Source organism: Taudactylus pleione, unplaced genomic scaffold, assembly GCF_031769625.1.
Source record: "Taudactylus pleione unplaced genomic scaffold, aTauple2 ptg001314l, whole genome shotgun sequence".
NCBI classification, from domain to species: Eukaryota; Metazoa; Chordata; class Amphibia; order Anura; family Myobatrachidae; genus Taudactylus; species Taudactylus pleione.
Window position 1 is genome coordinate 11378617 of NW_028285714.1, and position 22613 is coordinate 11401229.

A 22613-nucleotide genomic window follows, 5' to 3' on the forward strand; every position below is an offset into this window, starting at 1 on the left:
ATCTCTACAAACACCTTATAGCAATGATAATGATGCTTTTCCTTATTTTTCTGCCAACTGTTCCACAATGCCTGGAGACCATAATAAGATACCCAGATGCAGACCACTTTACCTGAACAACATTCCCTCTTTTCCCCACTTGGCTTCCCCCTACTTGTATCCACTGCTTTTGCCTGGGCATATGACATAACCCCTGACTTAGGAGCAAGCAAAGGTTTAACCCCTTTCCGAGCTACTGCATTTTCAGAATCACTTGCAGATCATTGCAAATTTACTGTACATTACACATTCTTGTTTCATCATTATTAATACTTTCACTCGCAATCATTACAGTCTGTGTCTTCTTTTCACTTAAGTAAGTGCTCTCAACAGCAATTCCATTTGTCCAAAAATAGTTTCCACAATCACTTTCTCTCCAACAACTATTCTCTCTCCAGAACTTGCAGACCCTGCGCCAGCTTCTCTGGTTGTCTAGGAGACTGGGTTCCCATGAAAACCAAAAGCAACACTGACTCCAAGCCTTGAATTGCATCACCAGCTCCAGATATCCAAAGCAATGCTGATTTACTCCTAGCTTCGGCTGGCCTATTGGGGATCAACCTAGCCTCCACACCCTTTTCCACTGTCAACCTCTGCAGCAGCAGAAGTGGCTGAAAACTCTCAGGCTTGCTCCAGCCCACTTATCATTTTACACATGGGACAGATCCATGAGAAGGCATTGCAGGAATAGCAGTCACCACTTTCTCCACAACCACCAGATCAGCAGCACTCCACATATCATCACCACCTGACAGGTTTGCCATGTCCTGGAGAGCCTCCTGTCCCTCCTGCATGGCAATTACCTAACCAACAACTCTTCTGATACCATCATCATCAGACAGGTTTGCCACATTTTGGAGAACTGCCTTTACTTCCTGTATTTAAATGGCCACATACAGTGGATGGCTGCCCTTCTCCACCTTTCATACTTCCACTGGCTCATTAGGATTTAAAGAACACAAATCCTCTGGTAGAACCTAAGCATTATGTTTTTCTACCAATGCTAGCTCCATTTGCTCCAATTTTTACTCTTTTGCTAGCAGATCCTTCCCCATTTTAATGAACTCCTCATTTATTAGTGACTTCTCCCAGTTTTAGGCTGTATTTCTCTTTCTCCTTGTTGTCACAATACATGACTTGCAGTTTTTTTTATTTCAACCACTAACTGTATCATACTAGGTTCTTGCTTATCTTGATCACTAGCGTCACTTGTACTCTCAGAACAACTGTTGTCAGCACAAACAAGCTGTGTATTCTCCATGCTTCCCAACACACCACAACACTGCAGGATAGCAGAATGCACTCTAACGACCATGGATTACCTCACCCAGGGGAGGACCTGCAGACTATTCTAGGGAAACCTCTCCTGCTGAAAGCCCCTGTTGCTCCACAGGGGCTTCCTCATCTGCAGCTACCAGGCTGGCTTCAGTCTCCATTTCCTCTCCTACTCTTTCTGCAGATCAGACCCCTAATGGGACCAAGGCCCTGATTCAGCAAGGAACGCATTGATGCAGATGCACGCACCAGTCCGCTGTGAGTATAAGCTAATAAATGCATACACACACAGAATAAGCAGACACCTAGCAAAACACAATACCTCCCACTTCCCTTAATGTGTGTTCTGTTATATCATGCAAAACAGCGGAAACATCGGTAACATCGAGAACCATTGAACACATTAGCATATTAGTGGTTGACCTGACTCCATGCAGGATGTGTGCCACTTCCTGCATGCAACTAGACCTAGAGCTACGACTGTCACCGCAAGGGCTTAATTATGCATGACCCTAAAAAGTCTTTCAAATGCACAGGCATGCCTGTGTTTGCCTGTCTACCCCCACAAAATGGCACTTCCTGTTAATCACTTTTCTATGGATCTGTGTTGCCTCTGCACATGCAGTACCCATCACAATAGCTAATTCGCGCACGCGCACTGCGATGCATATGTATGTGCAGAGCTGAAACATCGGTCAAGTGCGTGGGTTCTCTCCTGTGCATCCTTGTTGAATCAGGCCACAAGTCCTCTGCTGTCACTCCATGCCTGGATGTGTCTGCCCTTAGGCAAGGCCTAAGAGTCGCTGGTTATCCAACCTCGTCAACCCCAGGCGGGTCTATTCTCCCTATGGAGCTACCAGGGAAACACTTGGAGATGCAGATCACTGGAAGTCTTGGGAGCACTGCAAAACATGTCCATACTTACTTTAGGCTTCAACACATTGTGCTTCCCATATTTGGGGCACATAACAATAACCCTCATATTTCCCCTGAAATGGCTGGTGAAATTTCAGAAATAACCATAATGGCCCTAATTTGTCTAGAATCAGAGGATAAAGGAGTACATCATATATACAACATACACAACAGAGATATATAATCATAGGAACAAATGTAAATATATTCAGAACTTTGGCTTGTATGTGCAAAGAAACAGGTGGAGCAATTTATCTCTAACTTTGGACATTCACTCACATTGTTTGATGCTATACCATCAAATAAAAGAGGAAAAACAGACCTAAAACAGTTGTGTGGTCTCCTGATGATTTTGATGTCTGCTTTCAGGGAAGTGATATCTCCAAGCAAGGACCAACTAGTTAAAGATGTAGCATTGCAGAAATCAGCCTTCTTGCAACATGAATGGATCTTACAGTAGGGCTAGCTAAAGATGTTGACCATCATACTGTATAAGGTTAACAGATGTCAATTATTTCAGCAAAAAGTCTTGTAAATTAGCACCAGCTGATCCTGGTGAAGTTAGACAACATTGGAGAAAATTGTTGGATAATCAAGTGAATATTGAATCCACAAGCCCCTATACTTCTAATAATAATAATAATTTTATTTATATAGTGCTTTTCTCCAGCAGGTCTCAAAGTCAATTTACATGCATCAAAAGCATAACAGGTTGGGTATGGAATGCCGGCGCGTAGAATCCCAGCGTTCAAAATTACAATGTCGGCATCCTGACTGGGTCACAATCCCGACAGAAGGAGGTAAGTATACTACCCTTACCCTACCTCTAACCCTCCCTGCAGCCAAACCATTCCCCGTAGCCTAATTCTAACCCTCCCCCCGCAACCTAAACCTACCCCCCAACATCCTAATCCTAACCCTCCCCCTAGTGCCTAACTCCTAACCTCAATTCTTACTGTCGGGATGCCAGTAGTGGGGTTGCTTGCGCCGCGATTCTGACTGGTGTCGGCATTCCAGCACTGGCATTCTGAGTGCCGGCATCCTGACAGCTGGGATAATAACTACATCCTAGCAAGACACATTGTTTTAGTATTACAGCAAGAAGAAAATATACCGAAAAACAATGAACATAGTGAACAGACACAATTCAAGGTTGGTGCAGTCAGTTTGGGTTATAAATTCCACAGGTTAAATAAGTCATCCATGAAAGGTACCTGGTAAGGCAGCCATTTTGGCTGTGCTACATAGATTACCCTGGGTGAAATAAGCAATGCCTAGAAGAGAAGACACAAAATGGGTAAGTTGCAGTGTACTAAAGGTAGAAGCAGAGCCCTTACATAACCATCAGTTCCAAATCTTTTTCATCCCACCCATGGGCTTACCAGTTGAGGCAGCCATCTTGAGCAAACTACAAAGGTTACAATGTGTGGGATAAGCCATGCAAGAAACTGTGGCCAATACAGGTGACTGAAACATATGTAATAAGATAGGTACTGAATGATTAGAACCATGTGTTATTCATCCTGCCCATGAAATAACCATCCAAGGCAGCCATCTGGGGCACACTGCGTAGGTTACATCTGGCAGGGTGTACAATTAGTGGAAGTATAATATCCAGGCAGAGAAAATAAAGAAAAAATAAATGGAAGCTGTATAAAATGGCAGTATTAACACAATGGTGGCAGCATTCAGAAATTAAAACTATTGGAGTAAACAGCAACAAGCCACGCAACTAAGCCTGCAACAAATGCCTCCTCTGCTCAATTGTGCGGTCTTGTTGCATCCATCAGTTTCTTGAGTGTGATTGGGCTGCAGCATGAGACTGCCCCCAAACTCAGTCTCATGGCAGCTGTAAGGAGGATGCATTCCCAAGCTACGGTGTTTGAGAAATTCTTTAATTTGAGGTTTGTAACTCGGCCAAAGTTGAAATCTAGTTCAAACTCTGGTTTTAACTACATGCTTCAGTTGACATGCTTAAGATGCAGGATAGGATGGCAGGCCAAGCCTGTGTGTGAAGGATTTTGTACAATATCCTGAATCAGCTGGTACAAGGGGAGGCAGTATTCGAGCAGTTGTTTCAACAAGCTAATTAACGGTGGGGGAAGTTGCAGCTTCACATTTGCAAAACAAACTTTCATTTCAGACTATTCTTGCAATGAACAGCATCAGGTATGGAAAATGGAATTAATGTACCTGTAAAGAGATGAGAGATGGTATTAAAACTCTACTCCAGTTTTTACTCAATGATTCAGATGACATGTTTAAGATGCAGACTAAAATGGCAGACCATGTAATTTAGTGATTGCAATGAAAAATAGAAAAAACAAAACCAGTGAGATACACAAGTGCATAGATTACTGTATTCTAAACCAAAGAACAATCCCAGACCAATATATGGTCCCAAAGGTGGATGAGGCTTTGGATTGTTTTTAGCCAATGGTTTCCTTAGGAGTGGTTTATACAAAATTCTGATGATGTCCAAAACACTGCATTCATACAGTATGGGGATTAATGGTGTTCCTGCCACCTTTCAGGGAAGCATGTAGAAGACAATGGTGGATATAAATCTCCGGGAAGTGGTAGAATATATCAATTATATAAACCCTTGAGGAGCATAATGTGAGTCTTCTGAAGGTACTAGATATGTTAATGAACTATGGAGTCAAATTACTGAAATTTTTTTTTTCAAAAGGCTGTGAAGGTATCACCATAGAACCTTCAAAAATACATTATCAAAAACATGGCTCTATCTGTGACTAGTATCTTATTTAAGTCACGGGTTGACCCCTAGTAAAAGGAATTATTCTGCCCACAAGCTGGAATTCCAGGCATTGAATTAGGCACTGGTGGACAAGCTGCATGATGACCTCTATAGTGTGTCATTTAATGTCCACACCGATAATAATCCCCTAATTTATCTACACACCATGGGATTAAATTAGATGCCACTGATTATAGGTGGTTGGAGGTCAAATCGATGTACAACATACTGTACGTCTGAAGTACTGACCGGGGGAAATTAACATTTATGTATGTATGTATGTGTGTATGAGGAGTCTGCTTTGTTAAATAACACATAATTCAAAGAAAATATTGTATAAGCGTACTTTAATTGTTCCACAGGTAGGTCATCACATATATTGCATATGTATAGTCTGGTATTTGTGCAATTATAAATTCTTGTAATGTATTCCAAGCTTATTATTATACATATTCAGACATGAATGGTATCATTTTCAGACATGTTCTTATGAAAATGATACCGTTCATGTCTGAATATGTATAATATTGAATTTGCAAATACATTATAAGAATTTAGAATTGCACAAATACCAGACAATACATATGCAATATTTTTGACTGGTGCATATATGCGATGACCTACCTGTGGAACAATTAACATGAGATAGTCTTACAAACACCATTGCATGTGTGTACCCGGGCATTCATACTCACCCGATTGGTGACACACCTACAGCTATGACATACTGGTTATGCCCAATCTTGTCTGTTCTTGGAAGCTATGCAGCATTGGGCCTGGTTAGTACTTGGATGGGAGACCACCTGGGAATACCAGGTGCTGTAGATTGAAGTATATAGGAGATAGATTGGGACAGAGTGGTAACACAGCAAAGTAATTTTATATTACTGTTTCCACATATCTATTTGTTTGTTAATCAACTATTTGGGTTTCTATTACACTATCAGGGTTACTAGGGTAACTATCTTCCTACTCAATTATTTTACTTTATTAATACGATATTCAGACTTCTACTATATTATTGTAGGAGATCGATTACCCCTATTTTGAATATTTTTGCTACATTTCATATAGATTTATATAATTAATTTAAACTTTTTGCAAATGATCTTGTGGAGCGAGGTGGCCTTTGTAAGTGTTATTATTAAACGTTATATTTTATGTTTATCCTGTATGTAAAATATTGATCTAAAGAGTGCCCCAGCAACAAGCCCTTCTGTTTTTTTCTTCTGTGTTATAATTTTTTCTTATCCCTGCTTTGGGTGGTTGTCTACTGTATGAGTGAGGTCATGAGTGCATGAGTGATGAGGCATGCTGCATATAATTTGAATCAGCAGCATTGCTGTGCGAATAAGACGCATTTGAAGGGGAAAAAGTCACACAAAAGGCTGCTCAGCACTACCGAGTCACGCCACGTCATAGTCTAGACTGGGCTGTTTAACACGCAAGGAGGCTAGATGTATGTGGACACATCTGTATGTGTATTTTAATGTATTGTTTATTTAATAGAAATCAATGCTAACGGTCTAAAAGTCTACAGTGTAAGGCTGTAATTAGTATTAAGGAGAGCATCTAGTAAATTCTAGAAGCCTGCAGGCCCATCATGTTAGAGGGGCTATTGAGTTAGGTAGAAAAAGCCTTGAGGATACAGTGAGAAGATATATAACTGGGGGACAAGAGGCTTGTCCAGCAGTGCACCTGAGAGGAGAGGTCTGAAGCAGCACAGATGTCTGGAAACTGCCGGGCTGTGTGGGTATTTGGGAGTGAAGTAATTGTAGGCTGCCAGTGAAGGGAGGCAGATCCAGTAGAGTTTGTCACTGAAGAGAAGCAGAGGGACTGAAGAGCTGTCTGAATCTCATGTGCTGAATAGAGAAGCAGTGGCATAAAACTGGTCTGTAATAAACCTCTTGACACAGGGCTCCACACAGTCACATGACATTACATTACAGCCAGCTACACTTAATTAACAAAGGATAACTTAATCCCTTATGCTGCTTATCCACTAGGTGATTAAATTGAACGATAACGATGGCGTTATTGTTCAATTGTTGATTAATCGTTTGAAGATCGTTCACTAAAATGTTTAAAATGACCAGCGATGCGCACTCCCGCTGGTCGTTAAAAGACAGCTATCACCTTGCAAACAAGCTGGTCAACCTGACGATAACTCAGGTTGAGCATGTTTGCAGATGACTGATGAGCCTGCACTGAACGACTGCTTGTTCAGTGCAGGCTTATCACACACTGACAAACGACTGCATGATTACAATGTCATAATCGTGCAGTCGTTTTCAGCTCGTCTAGTGGATGGGCAGCTTAAGTCTGTTACTGAAAGCCCTTTTGAGAGGATAGACTCTGAGCTTTACTCCACAGATGTATTGTGCCCTGAACTTATATTTCATAACACTAAATGCAGTTAGTACTGTGCTGAGGAAGAGGAGCTACTGTAATTTATTCTAACGCGATACTAATTGAGGATCAGAACTATTGAAATATTATTGGTAACCCTCCTCAGCAGCTGCTAGTTAATCTTTTAATGACATAGAACTCTGAATACGGACATTGGTAAATATAAGTATAGATATTTTATGACATAGCATTTATTTTAAGGTTATAATAAGTGCTCAAACAAGTACAACTTCAATCTAGTTAAATGTAATTTGGATGGAGTTTTAGTGGTAGTTAACTGTTACTTTGGACAAATATCCTTGAGAGTTTACATGAAATTACAGCCATATGTATTAGTATGTTTTAACAATTGCTGTATAGTGTGAAAATAATTTGATAATGTTTTTTTTGAAAATTTGGAGCTCAACTGAGAAATATACCCTGTACAATAAAGTGATTTCATATCCTTGGTATTGATTATTTCCAACAAGAGACTGGGCAACCTCAGATGGAGGACTGTTTTCAGGATGCAGACAGTCGGGATCCAAGCATCGGAATCTCGACAGCAGTCTGAAACCCGGCTCCAGAATTCAACAGTGAGTATTAGGGTTAAAGTTATGGTTAGGTTTAGGGATAGGGGTTAGTTCTAGGCACTAGGTGGAGGGTGGGAGGGGAGGGTTAAAGTTAGGCTGCATCCTATCTGTACTATATAAAACTAAACGGTTTATACATAACAGACATTAATTTGTTGGGGAGTCTCCAAGTCCACTTAAGGAAATTAGTGAAGAGTTTATGTCTTGGGTGGAGGCACTAGAATTATTGGGAAGTAAAAGTTAATCAGGGTAAGTGTTTTAGGCTAATCCTCACCCTATTACATATTTTTAAGTTATTAAACCCAGCGACAGACATCATGCATACAGCAATAAGCAATTAGAAGCTGGCAGTACATAACATCAAATTAGGGGTTATATTTATTAAATGTTGGTTTTACATTCAAATTTAAGTTAATTTAAAATCAAATGAAATTGAATCAAATCCAATTTTTTTAGTTTGATTTTAAAACTGGATTAGAAATTGATCGATTTGAACTAGTCATTTCTTGTTCAGTTTTGACTGTAGAACTCAAAATCAAACTTAAAAATGAACACAAAATCTAATTTTACACTTCCTCAATGATTAATATTGGTCAATATAGACCACAAGCCACATAAAAGGGAAATAGCAATTAGTAAATACCCTGGCACACCCCCTTTCAATCTGAAACTTAAAGGGAGTTTTCTGGGTGATTCACATTATTTACAGCAGAGAGAGGGCTTTGCAATTAACAGTGTAATAATAACTGTGCAAGTCTTGTTTCACTATACATTGCAAAGGAGGTTGGTAGTAGAAGGTGAAAAGAAAGGGTGGTGGAGGAGAATGTGGAGGTTGAGAAAGGGCCTTCTGTAGAGGAGAGTGAAGTTGCATTTGGTAAAAGTGTTCCAGAGGATGCCGGGGGCCAGGAGTTGGAGTTTATTGTTGAAACTGAACCTGGAAAAACTAAATCTGGCCGGAATATCCGCTTTAGTTTTTCTGAAAATTGTGCCTTAGTCAAATCTTTGCTATCTAATTATGCTGAATTATTTGGGAGGCCGGCAAAGCATACATCAGGCACATATAAGTGTGCCATGTGGCAAGCGACTGTAGATGGCGTCAATTGGCTAGGCAATATCAAGCAAACAAAACTACGGTGCCTAAAGCGCTTCTCTGATATATGTTAACTGGTGAAAGCAAAAATGGTACCACTGGGGGTGGGATATCTGAGGACATACAATACAACGAATATGAGGAACAATTAACAGCTATAATGCCAATGGAACTGGTGGCCAGGATCAATGTACATGCACCACCACTTCGGCCTGTGCCTGGTGAGTAATTTGAAAACTCCCTCCATACTCGAAAACAAACATATGTGACACACGTTTTTTTTGGGTACATATGTACTTGTAGCGTACATTTTAGTAGTCATGTTTTGTGAAAATACACAATACAAGTTAACAGACACCATAAGTACTAGTAAGTAAATGTAACTGTTTGTTTGCAACCAAGAAGCTGCAGCTACCCAAGGCACAAAACTTCATCAAGAATGTGCTGGTAATTAAAGAAATCATTTGTTGTATACTGAGCCAAATTTAAAATTACACTGCCATTTTCCGCAGCTACTTCCATTTGTAAAAGCAATTATTTGCAAAATACTGTGTAATTACACACACTATAAATTTCAGTGCAAAAACATAATTAGAGCTTGTGGATTTATCCTCCAATGCTACCAACTAAGGAATCATTTGAAACTGTTTGAAACAAGTTTTTTCTTTATTTAGTGCACACCATTTGTTGGATTACAAAGTAATAAATATATGTAATATTGGTGGTTCCAAACCAAAAATTCTAACATAATTTTTTTCAACCACATAACATAGGTCCATCTGGTGCCATGATGCCACAGCGCTCTGGTGACATGGCAACCCAAAATGTTCACACTGATGATATTCTCTTCACACTGCCACATTTGGCATAATCTCCAGCTGTTGGACTGGATTCTGGGAAGGGACATGTATCCTAGAAAATTCATACAAACATCAAAGAAGCATATTTTTGAATAAAAAAAAGTGATGATGTGGCTTATGATTTATGTGGTTCTTTTAAGCTTTCTGAAAACACAACTTGGTATAATCAGTTTTTTGAGGTGGTAAAAACATTTGTGTTTTGAAAAAAAAGAATAAAAAAGAAATTAATCAACAAAAATCATTAATTACATTTATTACCTGAACTTTTTCTATGCGGATTTTGATTTCAATGTTGGATGACTGTCCCATGCCCCAGGCATGGCCAGAAAATGTTGAGGAAGAAATTTTTAATTAAGGGCAATTTCACCCACACCGCAAGAATATGTTCCCAAACCTGCAGAAATCGAACAAACAGCACCATCACCTGAAAGAAACAGTGGTTCAGATTTTCTACAAGCCATTTATGCTTTTGACTGGAATTTATGCACACACAGATAGACAGGTTACTAGTGCATTAAACAATATGGCTACATCCATTGATACACATAGTGCTGAAAACATTTGACAACATCAGGCTCTAGTCAGTGGCTTCCTCTCAACCCAACAAGCAATGACCAAGAATATTAATAAAATTCAACAGTCACTCACAAATGCTATTTTGGAGCATAATCGTGATATTTCCACAATCAGAACACAAATATTACAATGCTTACTAGACGGTCAGGAGTAAGTTCAATTAGCAGTTTAGGCCCATCTATACCACCAAGTTATGGGCTACGAACCCATGTTGGAATAACATGCAGGAATGCAGATCCTCCACTGCCTGCAAAATATCCTAAACGAAAAAGTTACTGTAATACATGTTAGTACTTTATTTTTGAGTGGTGGAAATATACTTACCAACCATTTTATTGTGTTACATTGCATTCTGAAGAATTTTATAAATAAACAAGATTATTTGTTGCTTTATACAGCTAAATTGTTGGCAATAACCAATGGTCAAATTATTGATATCTTCATTGTTACATTGTAAATGCTAACAAGTATTGATTTATGAAGATGTGTAAATCATTTAAATATTAGTTTTGTTGTGTTGTGTTGAAACATGTAAGTGACAGCTGTAGGCAAATATATTATAACTTTGGTTTATTTAAAAACATACAGATAATGGAAGTTTTAAGAATTTCACAGTTGAAACCTCTTTACACTCTATCATACATCTACCCTTAACTATACAATGGATGGTTATGTTACAAGTGACACACAAACATTATGCAAATATACTTACACCTTATCACAAATCTGGGTCTTAGCATTTCCGACAACACACAACATGTCTCAGACCAGAAGCTCCCTGGTCCCTGGTTGTTGTGTGAGGCAGCATAGTTTCCTGCAAACCTTCCCCAGGGAGGATGGAACCCTCCCCGGGTGAGGACAATGGAGACCCTGGGGCCTTGAGCTGGAGGTAAGGCCCTGATCCAAGGGAAAGTGCGCTGTCCCAGACCCGGAGTGGAGGAGGAGGCCGGCGGCCTATACTACTGGTCAGCCGGGTGGATGAAGGCCCTGTGTAGCAACAGGGCCTGAATTGAAGCATGGCTTTCAAACTGTGAGAGAATGAGTGAAACAACTCAGGGGAGTATGGAGGCAACTCCACCTGGCTTTATGTGAGGATGGGATAACTTTATGTGAGGATGGGATAACTTGTACCAATGCATAGGAGCTATTCATTAGCTTGGAAGAATCGGGAGACTATGGAACCCGTAGGAAGGAGGATGAGTTTCTGGCCATAGATATGGATGGCCTCAAAAAGTAGGTGAGGAGGGTGCAAGCATAGATAGCTATAAGGAGAAAGAAGTGTCAGGCTTGCAAGAGCTGGGAGAGTGCTATTATTATAGAGGAGTTACTAGTATTGGCTACCAGGCTACAAAAATACAAAGAAATAATTTCTTATTTGCAAAGTTTGGTGGCGGGTCCAGTGGAGCCTGGTTCAGCCGTGGATGGTGGTCAGGAGGCCGGGATTTTGATTCCAGAAGACACAGAGGTGAAGGCCGCTGATCCTCTTAAAATGGCACTGGGAGAGGTTGACGCTATGAATGCTGAAGGGCTGGCTAATAAGGAACCCGGCCAGAAGATAGTGGCTGGTGTGTTTGAACATGCTGGTCACGGTCCCAAAGTGGCGGTGGAGGCGGAGCATGCCAGGAACTCACCAGGTAAAGTCCTCACAGAATTAAAGAGGACTGGAAATTGGTTGTGTCTCATGGTGTGGCCCATGAGACTAAGATGGGAGTGGTGGTCATGCGGCATCTCTTAAAGAAGTCATGGTGTCAGGCTCGGAATTTGGTTTGGAGTTGGGCATGGCTGAGGAGGCATTCCATGGGGAACATCAGAGGGAGTTGGAGCTCCCTCAGGTAATGGTTATTGCAGATGACAAAATTGGTGGCGTGGAGGGCACTATGGAGATGGCTGATGCTGTTTCCATGGTGACCAAGGCGATCTTTCCTCTTTGTCTGTCTAAAGCAAGACCAGAGCCGCGGACACAGATTGGGAAACTGGTGCTGGCCAGAGAGAGAAGTGCAGAGGTAAGTAACCCTGTGCAGTCGGCAGGGGCAGGTTCAGTCTGCATCTCTGAGATGATTATTGGGGACCATACCCAGTACGCACTGATGGTACAGGAGCTTGAGTTGATGGAGTGTGAGGCACTAAAGTTCCAGAGTGAAGACGTGTCTGCAGCAAATAAAATCCCAGTCTTGATGCAAGGCCTACCAGTAGTGGACAAGACGGTTCTGAAAAAAGGATAATATGTTGTTGTGGACACAATTTTTGGTGAACTGAATGTGCCTGTAAGATTCATGGCTGCTGTGGATTTAATCTTGGCTGATCAGACTGGGCAGGCAAAGGCTGGAGGGGAGGGAAGAGTGGGGAAGGTAATAGGAGGAATGTGGTTGATCCCCCTGTTGTGATTTGGCAACCCCCAATCCCTGTGCATCAACCCCCTATTAGACCAGGCCCTTTTCATATGCTGGTGCTGTGGGAAATAAATCTCCTTCTGTTCCACTAGTTGGGAGTGGTAGTGGAGGGGTACCCTTCAAAGAGAAGGAACATACAGTAGTCCAACTCAAATGGGACATTGAGGGAGAGCCCCTAAATAAGTAAACTTATTTAGAGATGGTCTTATCTCTGCGTTTCAAAGATGTTGATCTGTACGAATGCATACATCTGGTGTGTACATCGGATTATGATCTCAGTTTTCTCTCTTTCAGGGGCTTGCAAGACTTTAGCACAAAATGGGAGGCAAAGAAGAAGGAGGAACCGTTTTGTAAATATAAGTCCCATGCCATTATCAGATAGGACAGAGTAAAAGTCACGGTGCTAGTAAGGAATGAGTCCTTGCCTGTAGCAGATATCCTATTCTTGATGTCAAGGTATTGTGTAGTTTTATCCCCCATCGACTATACAAAAGGTGCGTGAAAAGGTGCATACGTGGCCTTTGTGTCTTTGTGTGCCTTCACCAGATTGGGATAGAGGTAAGGCACATTACAGCAGCGATCTACAGTATATTGGAAGGTATCCCCTTCAGTGCTTTTACCCGGGACAGCTGCGGACATGTCATAAATGTGATGACTTTAGACCGTTTTCCAGTGACTGTCCTGTGGAGAAATGTATGATGTTTGGGGAGTTGCGTCATGTCTGGCAACCCCAAAACCACCAGACCCTCCCCCAGATAGGGTGTTTGGTGTGGAGGGTGGGTGTGAGGTCGAGGGAGGTGGTGGGGTTGGAGGGTCAGGTAACACACAGGGTGAGGCCATGGCTGCTGAAGTTGTTGTTGGTAAATTGTGGTGGAGGGTGATTTGGAAGAGGTCCATTGGTCGAGTTATGAGGTTATCCCATACAGTGGGGTGGCAGTGCTTATTACCGATATGGTAACCATACACAGGGTTATGGAATTACAGGTAGGTAGATGCATGGTTTTGGATATTGACATAAGGCAGAATGACCTTAGGCTAATTAACATCTATGGACTGCAATCGGAATGGGATAGAACATTCCTTTTTGGGTTGATCAAACCATTTCTTTTATCAGCCCAGCAGATTGTCTTTGGTGGTGACTTTAACACCATCATTAGGCCCAAAGACAGGGGGGTACAAAGACAACCCTGGGCTATGATGCTAATTTTTTATTTAGGATGATTAGAGAGGCAGGTCTGGTTGATGTGCACATTGGATATCATCCAGATCTCATGGGATTCACATACTTTAGTGGCACCCGTAGATCTAGGATAGATAGGTTTTTCATTTAGGAGTCTTCAGTAGAATTCTACGATCATGTAGAATTCTCTGATCATGTTTTTCTGAGAGTCACTTCAAATGCCTCAGAAACCCCTCAGAAAGGACGGGCCTTTGCTACTTGATTTCTGAGCTTCTGAAGAAGGAAAGGGTTAGTCAGTCCTTTAGGGACTTTTTTAAACTGCAAGAGACATTTCTGGAGGCTGGCTGGAGTAAATGCGAGTGATGGGAGGAATGCAAAAAGAAGCTTTTTTAGAGGCTGGTAATCTGGGGAACTTGAGAAAAAGGTGCGTCTATCAAAGCTTGAGAAAGAAATTGGATTTCTTGATCTCTGAGTGTGGAGATGATGAAGAAATCTCCCGGGTGAAGGCTCAGTTAAAAGAATATCACTACAGTTGTCTGTCTTCTTTGATTCTGGAGAGATATTATGGTAAATACCACTTGCCTGATCCCTACCAGAATTGCAGAAGATTGGTCGATTTGAGGGAGGTCAGGGGCTTGTATGATGACTGGGAAATCTCTGTGAGGATAGGAAGGGTATCTTGGGAGTCATTAGGTCTTCTAACTCCAACTTTTTATCTGAGCAGCTGCTTATAAGAGAGAGGATGGAGACATTTCTGAAAGAAACACCAGGGCTTGGAAAACTTGATGCCTCCTTTGACTCCATGGGTGATGTTGTGATGGTGGAGAAAGTCAAGAGAGCCATAGATGGATTGTCTGTCAAGAAAACACCTAGTCCAGATGGTTTAACATATGAATTTTATAATGGTTTTTCAGACATCTTGACCCCTCCCTCCATGAGGTCCTCTGCCCTCATATTACTGTATAAAAGGTAAGGATCCATCTCGTATTGAGAATTGACACTCCATCGCCCTTCTTAATACAAACAGAAAGGTTCTGCCAAAAATACTGTTTAATCGGCTGATGGAAGTCTTCTGGCTGGTACTTCCCACAGCTCAACACTGTACCGTGAAGGTCAAAGCACATTTAGTGCTATCCTTGGCATCTGGGAGGCCATGGAATGATGCCGTGCTGAAAAGTGGGGTAAGTACTTACTTGGATCAGTCCAAAGCTTTTGACTGAGTGAACCACAAGTACCTGTGGGCTGTGCTGGAATCATATGGTATCCCAGTGAGGGTGGTAGATTGACTTCCAGTTCTTTACAACCAGACTGAGAGCCTTCCCCTTGTTAATGGTTGGGTAAACCCTGCTTTAAAGGTTGACTCTGGTGTCTGTCAGGGATGCCCCCTGAGCCACCTTCTGTATGTGTTTGGAATTGATCCTTTCATAAGGAGGATTGATAGCGGCACTGTAGGAGGGGTGCAGCTGGGCCCAGAAACTCCATTGAGAGTAGTGGCCTATGCAGATGACATCACTGTTGTCCTTTCATCCATGACAGAGACACGTGATGTGGAACATCTTATCTTGGAATACGCTAAGGCCTCGTGCTCCAGAGTGAACAAAGATGGGTGTGAAGCTATCTGGATGGGGTAGAGAGATGATGAGTATAACTTTCCAGACAGCCTCCCCCAAGCCAGTCCTGAAATCAAAATTTTAAGCATAAGATTTGGCTGTGGAAACTATGCTACTCAAAATTAGGAGAAAAGATAAGAGGATGCCATCAGGAAGGTGCAGGCATGGAGAAAATGGAAATTTTCTGGTTCACTTGTGTAAAATCTACCTGATACCAGTCTTTTTATATGTCAGTTATGTGTGTTTCTTGCCAATCTTTGTGGACCAGAATGACCTCCTTATTTTCCTACTCTTGAGGGGAATAGGATGAACATCATTAAAAGAGGTATAACCTAGAGGCAAAAGGAAGAGGGTGGACTAGGAATGGTTAACCCTGTGTTTTTTTTTGCAATAACTTTTTTAAAGCTCAAATTAGGGAGTCTGTTTTTAGAGACTCCACCTCAATGGGTAAAGAATTTAAAGCCTGGGTGTTTCCTTTCCTTGAGCTGTGATTAATTCATGGCCATGCAAAAACCCTCAGAGTCTGGAATGGCTACCTTCTGATCTACGTCATCTTGTGCTTTAAGTTGACAAGGCATTGGGAGCTGTTAGCAGGTTATATCAAAACCTTCTTGAGAAGGGAGTTGGGGAAAAGCATTTTGCTCTCTCATTTCTATGCTCCGCTGTCACTAAAGGACTGCCCAGGCAGAGTCCGCTCAGGTGGGATTTCTCTGATCAATTTGCAGAGAGTCCCTCTAAAGTTCAGGGACATTGCCTGGCTTTCCTTCCAAGGAAAACTTTATGTGCAGGTAATCCCAAGTGTTGAAGTGCCGATGATCGTTGCTGCCCATGTGAGGAGTGTCTAGGGGAGTAGGAGACCATGGACCAACCTCCTCCTTGAGTGTCCCTTCAACATAAAGGTGTGTAAGATGGTTTCAAGAGCCTTATGTATCCGGTGCCTTTCGTGGCTTAGTTACCTTGAGTGGGTTTATGGAGCCTTCAAAGGGTATGGGACATATGATTTAACCATTTTCTTAGTCAGGTTAGCGGTTAGGTATTACACGTGGAATGCACTGTGTTTAGTTCCTCTTAGAAACAAAGTCCTTCCCTGTGCAAAGGTGGTGGGCAACATTCTTCACAAAGTTAAGAGGTTGATGGAGATGGATAAGGGGAGGGTGGATGCTATTGGGTGGTTTAGGAGGTGGAGACACCTGAATCCCCCTTAGTGGGTGGTTGAAAACTATCCCTTGTTCATGCTGTGGCTTTCTACCTTTCACTGTCCTCTGTAGTGTTTTCTTAGAATAGTTTACATGTATCTAACAGCTTCATTCACTTTCTCTATGTTAAAGGAGTTGGGGTCTCATTCAGCTCCAGTCGCAAGTGCTGAGCGATCGCAACCGGGTCGATGTTAAGGCCCTGCGCGTGCGCAAGCCCTGGAGCGAGAGAGGAACTCACTCGCTCGGGAGCTCACTACAAAAGGGGCGGCTGTCAATGTTGATCGACAAATCGCCCCATGCAGAGGTGGGGTGGGGGGTGGCTACACAAACGGAGGCGTTCCTGACGGAACACCTGCCGTTTTGTGGGTGGCCGCACTGACATCAGCAGTGATTGAGCAGGAAGCTCCCTGGGGCTTGCGGTTGCTGAGACCTAACCTTAGGGTCTCGTTGCAAGCCCCGATGGTCGCGATGGTCTTGACCATCACGACCATCACCGTGATCGGTCGCTAAAGCTGTGGGTGGTAACCCACAGCTTAGCTAGCAACCAGGAGGCCGCACTTAAAAAATCAAGTGGCCGCCCTCATTCAGAGAGAGCGATCGCTTCTTGTGACCGCCTCTGAATGAGGGCCTCAGGGCCTGATTCAGAGCCGCTCGAAAGCGACAGTACGCTCGTTCCGAGCGATGTTCGCGGTTTATAATACGCATGCGCGAACCAGTCAGTGCGGCCAAAAAACGTTTGTTCGCTATATAGCGAATGCCTGCTACTTTGAGTGACAGGATGAGGCATATGTGGGTGGGAACAGGGGAAGGTGCTTGAAAACGGGGAGTGGAATTAAGAACGCAGGCGTGCTTAAAGGTCAAAACGGGCGTTTTATGGGTATGCATAATTAAAACAGCAGCGTCATTGACCACGTCACCTGGTTGTTTTATAATCAAAACTGCTCGCAATATAGTGGTAGGAAAAACCAATCACAAGAATAGCGAGCAGTTCATACGCTGATCGATGTACTCGATTAATCTAATAAATAGCTGACATGACTTATGATGCAAGCGGCCAGGGGGCGTATTTTTCAAATAAACGTCCGCAAGTTTTGCTCGCTCGTTCAGACATAGAGGCGTGAACAGACCGCAAAGTGCGAACAGTTCATTTGAATAGCCACCCCTTTTTAATGAACGAGCAAGAGCAAATAGCGTCCAGCTCTGAATCAGGCCCTTAGTGTGGGTAGTTGTTAAGGAATAGTTTAGTGGTGGGTTAATTTAGGTATTAGAGGTAGATTGGTGGTGGGATAGATTAAATGTTATCCTGTCACAATGGAATGAATGTTTGCCTTTTATGTTTAGAAGTGTTTCAGGGTGGTCACATATTAGAGACCCAGGAAGCTTGGCAAGAGCCAAAGTGGGTTGTGAAGTTATTTTCTGTATTATGTTAAGTTATAGGTCATGTTGTGACTTAAGTTGCATATTTCTTTGCTTATAAGAATTGGGTAGAATACCAAGATGTTATGATTTGTGCTAAGACAATTGAGCTAAAAATGTCAGCAACCTATATTGAGTGTATTATGGTTTGTGAATATTACAGTTTATGTGTATTATGTTTGTGTATAATATGTTTTTATGTATTTATTTTTTCTATAAGTTGCAATTCCTCAAATAAAGAGAGAATTGACAAGCTCAAACACATCTTCATTGCTGTATCCAGGCCTATGTAGAAACTGGGGGTGTGCTCCGGCCACTTTTCGTGTTTTGTGTTTTGGTTTTGGATCTGGATCTTTCTTCGTGTTTTGGATCTGGATTGGTTTTGCCAAAACCACCCTTCGGTGTTTTGGGTTCTGGGTTTTGTGTTTTGGATCTGTATTTTTTTTAAAAAAAGCATAAAAACAGCTAAAATCAAAGAATGTGTTGATTTTTCTGCTCCTATGCTATTATTAACCTCAAAAACCTTAATTTCCATTCATTTCCAGTTTATTCTGAACACCTCACACCTCACAATAGTGTTTTTATGTCCAAAAGGTTGCACCGAGGTAGATGGATGACTATGCTAAGCGACACGAGTGGGCGGCACAAACACGTGGCCCATCTAGGAGTGACACTGCAGTGGCAGACAAGATGCCAAAACTAGGCCCCAAACAGTACATAATGCAAAGAAAAAAAAGAGGTGCAAGATGGAATTGTCCTTGGGCCCTCCCACCCACCCTTATGTTGTATAAACAGGACATGCACACTTTAACAAACCAATCATTTCAGCGCCAGGGTCTGCCATACGACTGTGGCTGACATTATTGGTTCGTTTGGGCCCCCACAAAACAAGCTGGCAATTAATCTGGCCCTGCACAAACTTGCTCTACGGAGGCAAGATGTCGTCCTCATCCTCCTCATTCACCGATTCCTCACCCTCTTCAGTGTTGTGTACATCCTCATCCTCACAGAGTATTAATTCGTCCCCGTTGGAATCCACCACCACAGGTCCCTCTGTATGTTCTGGAGGCTGGTCTCCCTGGAAAAGTTGATAATTCATTTTTATGAACATCATCTTCTCCACATTTTGTGGAAGCAACCTCCTACGCCTTTTGTTGACAAGGTTCCCGGCTGCACTAAACACTCTTTCGGAGTGCACACTGGAGGGGGGCAACTCAGGTAAAATAGAGCCAGTTTGTACAGGGGCCTCCAAATTGCCTCTTTTTCCTGCCAGTACATGTACGGACTGTCTGACATGCCTACTTGGATGCTGTCACCGATGTAATCCTTTAACAGACAGACGCACGCTTGTCGCTGCTGCTTTGAGGATGCAGGTGCGGCTACAGCCCACACATTTCACAAAGACAGAAAAAAAAAGAAGAATTTTTTTATTGTTTGTGGAGCGCACTTTGAGGGTTACACCACCCTTTAACAGACAGACGCACGCTTGTCGCTGCTGCTTTAAGGATGCAGGTGCGGTTACAGCCCACACATTTCACAAAGACAGAAATAAAAGGAGAATATTTTTATTGTTTGTGGAGCGCAATTTGAGGGTTACACCACCTTTTAACAGACAGACGCACGCTTGTCGCTGCTGCTTTGAGGACAGTATCATATGCAGTGACAGTAGACTTGTCAGAAATTGTTGGCACGTCCTTCAGTCCGGACCAGATGTCCAAACCGGCCCTTGACTTATGACACAGGCGCACGCTTGGCGCTGCTACTGTGTTGATGCACGTGCGGCTACATCGCAAACAAGTCACAAACACATAAAAAAAATAGTTTTTTATTTTTTGGAGCACTTTGAGGGTTACACCACCCTTTAACAGACAGACGCACGCTTGTCGCTGCTGCTTTGAGGAAGCAAGTGCGGCTACAGCCCACACAATTCACAAAGACAGAAAAAAAAGAATAATTTTTTTATTGTTTGTGGAGAGCACTTTGAGGGTTACACCACCCTTTAACAGACAGACGCACGCTTGTCGCTGCTGCTTTAAGGATGCAGGGGCGGCAACAGCCCACACATTTCACAAAGAGAAAAAAAAGAAGAATTTTTTTATTGTTTGTGGAGCGCACTTTGAGGGTTACACCACCCTTTAACAGACAGACGCACGCTTGTCGCTGCTGCTTTGAGGATGCAGGTGGAATCTAGACGGGATTTGGAACTGGGGACACACTACCTACATCAATTGTCTAAATCCCACTGCACTAATGGCGGATACCGGACGCACGTCTAACACCAACATAGCAGTCAAGGCCTCAGTTATACGTTTTGCTTCAGGATGACTGCTGTCGTACTTCATCCTCATCGCTAGGGACTGTTGGAGGGTCAATTGTTTAGTAAAAGTAGTGGTGTTCCTACTTCCTCTCTGGGATGATGAACAACTCCAAGCAGCAACAGCAATAGGAGGAAGTGGTTCTTGATCTTTCCCTTTTTTATTTTTATCGGAGAAAGTTTGGTCCTCCATTTATGTTATATTGATATATACGTGCGGCTAAGGCGCACACAAACACAGAAAATATTTTTTTATTTTTGCTGGAGAGTAGTGCACTTTGTGGGTTACACCACCCTTAAAGAAATGAGCCAGCCGGCTCTTTACTTATGGGACACAGGCGCACGCTTGGCTTGTTGATGCACGTGCAGCCACAGTGCACACAATTCACAAACACAGAAAATATTTTTTTATTTTGTTTGGAGTGTACTTTGGGGGTTACAGCACCCTTTAACGGTCAAGCCAGCCGGACCTTTACTTATGACACAGGCGCACACTTGGCACTACTTTGTTGTTGCACGTGCGGCTACTGCGCACACAATTCACAAACACAGAAAATATTTTTTTATTTGGTTTGGAGTGTACTTTGGGGGTTACAGCACCCTTTAATGGTCAAGCCAGCCGGCCCTTTACTTATGACTCAGGCGCACGTTTGGCACTACTTTGTTGATGCACGTGCGGCTACTGCGCACACAATTCACAAACACAGAAAATATTTTTTTATTTGGTTTGGAGTGTACTTTGGGGGTTACAGCACCCTTTAACGGTCAAGCCAGCCGGCCCTTTACTTATGACACAGGCGCACGTTTGGCACTACTTTGTTGATGCACGTGCGGCTACTGCGCACACAATTCACAAACACAGAAAATATTTTTTTATTTGGTTTGGAGTGTACTTTGGGGGTTACAGCACCCTTTAACGGTCAAGCCAGCTGGCCCTTTACTTATGACACAGGCGCACGCTTGGCACTACTTTGTTGATGCACGTGCGGCTACTGCGCACACAATTCACAAACACAGCAAATATTTTTTATTTGGTTTGGAGTGTACTTTGGGGGTTACAGCACCCTTTAACGGTCTAGCCAGCCGGCCCTTTACTTATGACACAGGTGCACGTTTGGCACTACTTTGTTGATGCACGTGCGGCTACTGCGCACACAATTCACAAACACAGAAAATATTTTTTTATTTGGTTTGTAGTGTACTTTGGGGGTTACAGCACCCTTTCACGGTCAAGCCAGCTGGCCCTTTACTTATGACACAGGCGCACGCTTGCCACTACTTTGTTGATGCACGTGCGGCTACTGCGCACACAATTCACAAACACAGAAAAAATATATTTTTTTTAGCACTTGGGGGGAGCACCCCTGATGGACAGAGCACCCCCTGGACAACACTACAGCACCCCTTTAGGACTGGGACACTGCACATGACTTTGGAGTGGACACAGCCCCTATGGACAACTGACTGCACAACACAGTCCAGCCAGCCCCTATGGACTTTGAAGTAGTGGACACAGCCCCTATGGACAACAGCAGCACAGCACAACACAGCCAGCCCCTATGGACTTTGAAGTAGGGGACACAGCCCCTATGGACAACAGCAGCACAGCGCAGCACAGCACAGCACAACACTACTCAGCACTACACTACACTACACAGCCCAGCCAGCCTTAACTCCCACCCTCCCTCTTCACTGTCCACAGCCGAGTGAGAAAATGGTGCCGACGCGAGTACCTTATATAGGATCCAAAACCCGCGAGACCCGGAAAACGGGATGATGACGTTTTGCCTCGATTTCAGATCCGAGTCAGGCGGGAAAAGTCGAGCCTGACTTGGATCGGGGCAGCTCGGGGGAGTTCAGATTTCAGAAATCCGAACCCGCTCACTCCTAGTAGAAACATTCCATTTCAATCACCTGATGCATCTGAGCAGCTCAGCTGTGTGCTCATCTGGTCAGCTAGACCAATGGCTCTTCACTATCACTTATTTAAACCAGTTCCTGTGAGCAACC

At 42.8% G+C, this 22613-nt stretch overlaps 1 pseudogene; it reads left to right on the top strand.

Annotated features, from left to right (window-relative positions):
- Window positions 1-5699: 5699 nt before the first annotated feature.
- On the top strand, window positions 5700-5818 carry LOC148443251 (5S ribosomal RNA; annotated as a pseudogene).
- The last annotated feature ends 16795 nt before the right edge of the window (window positions 5819-22613 follow it).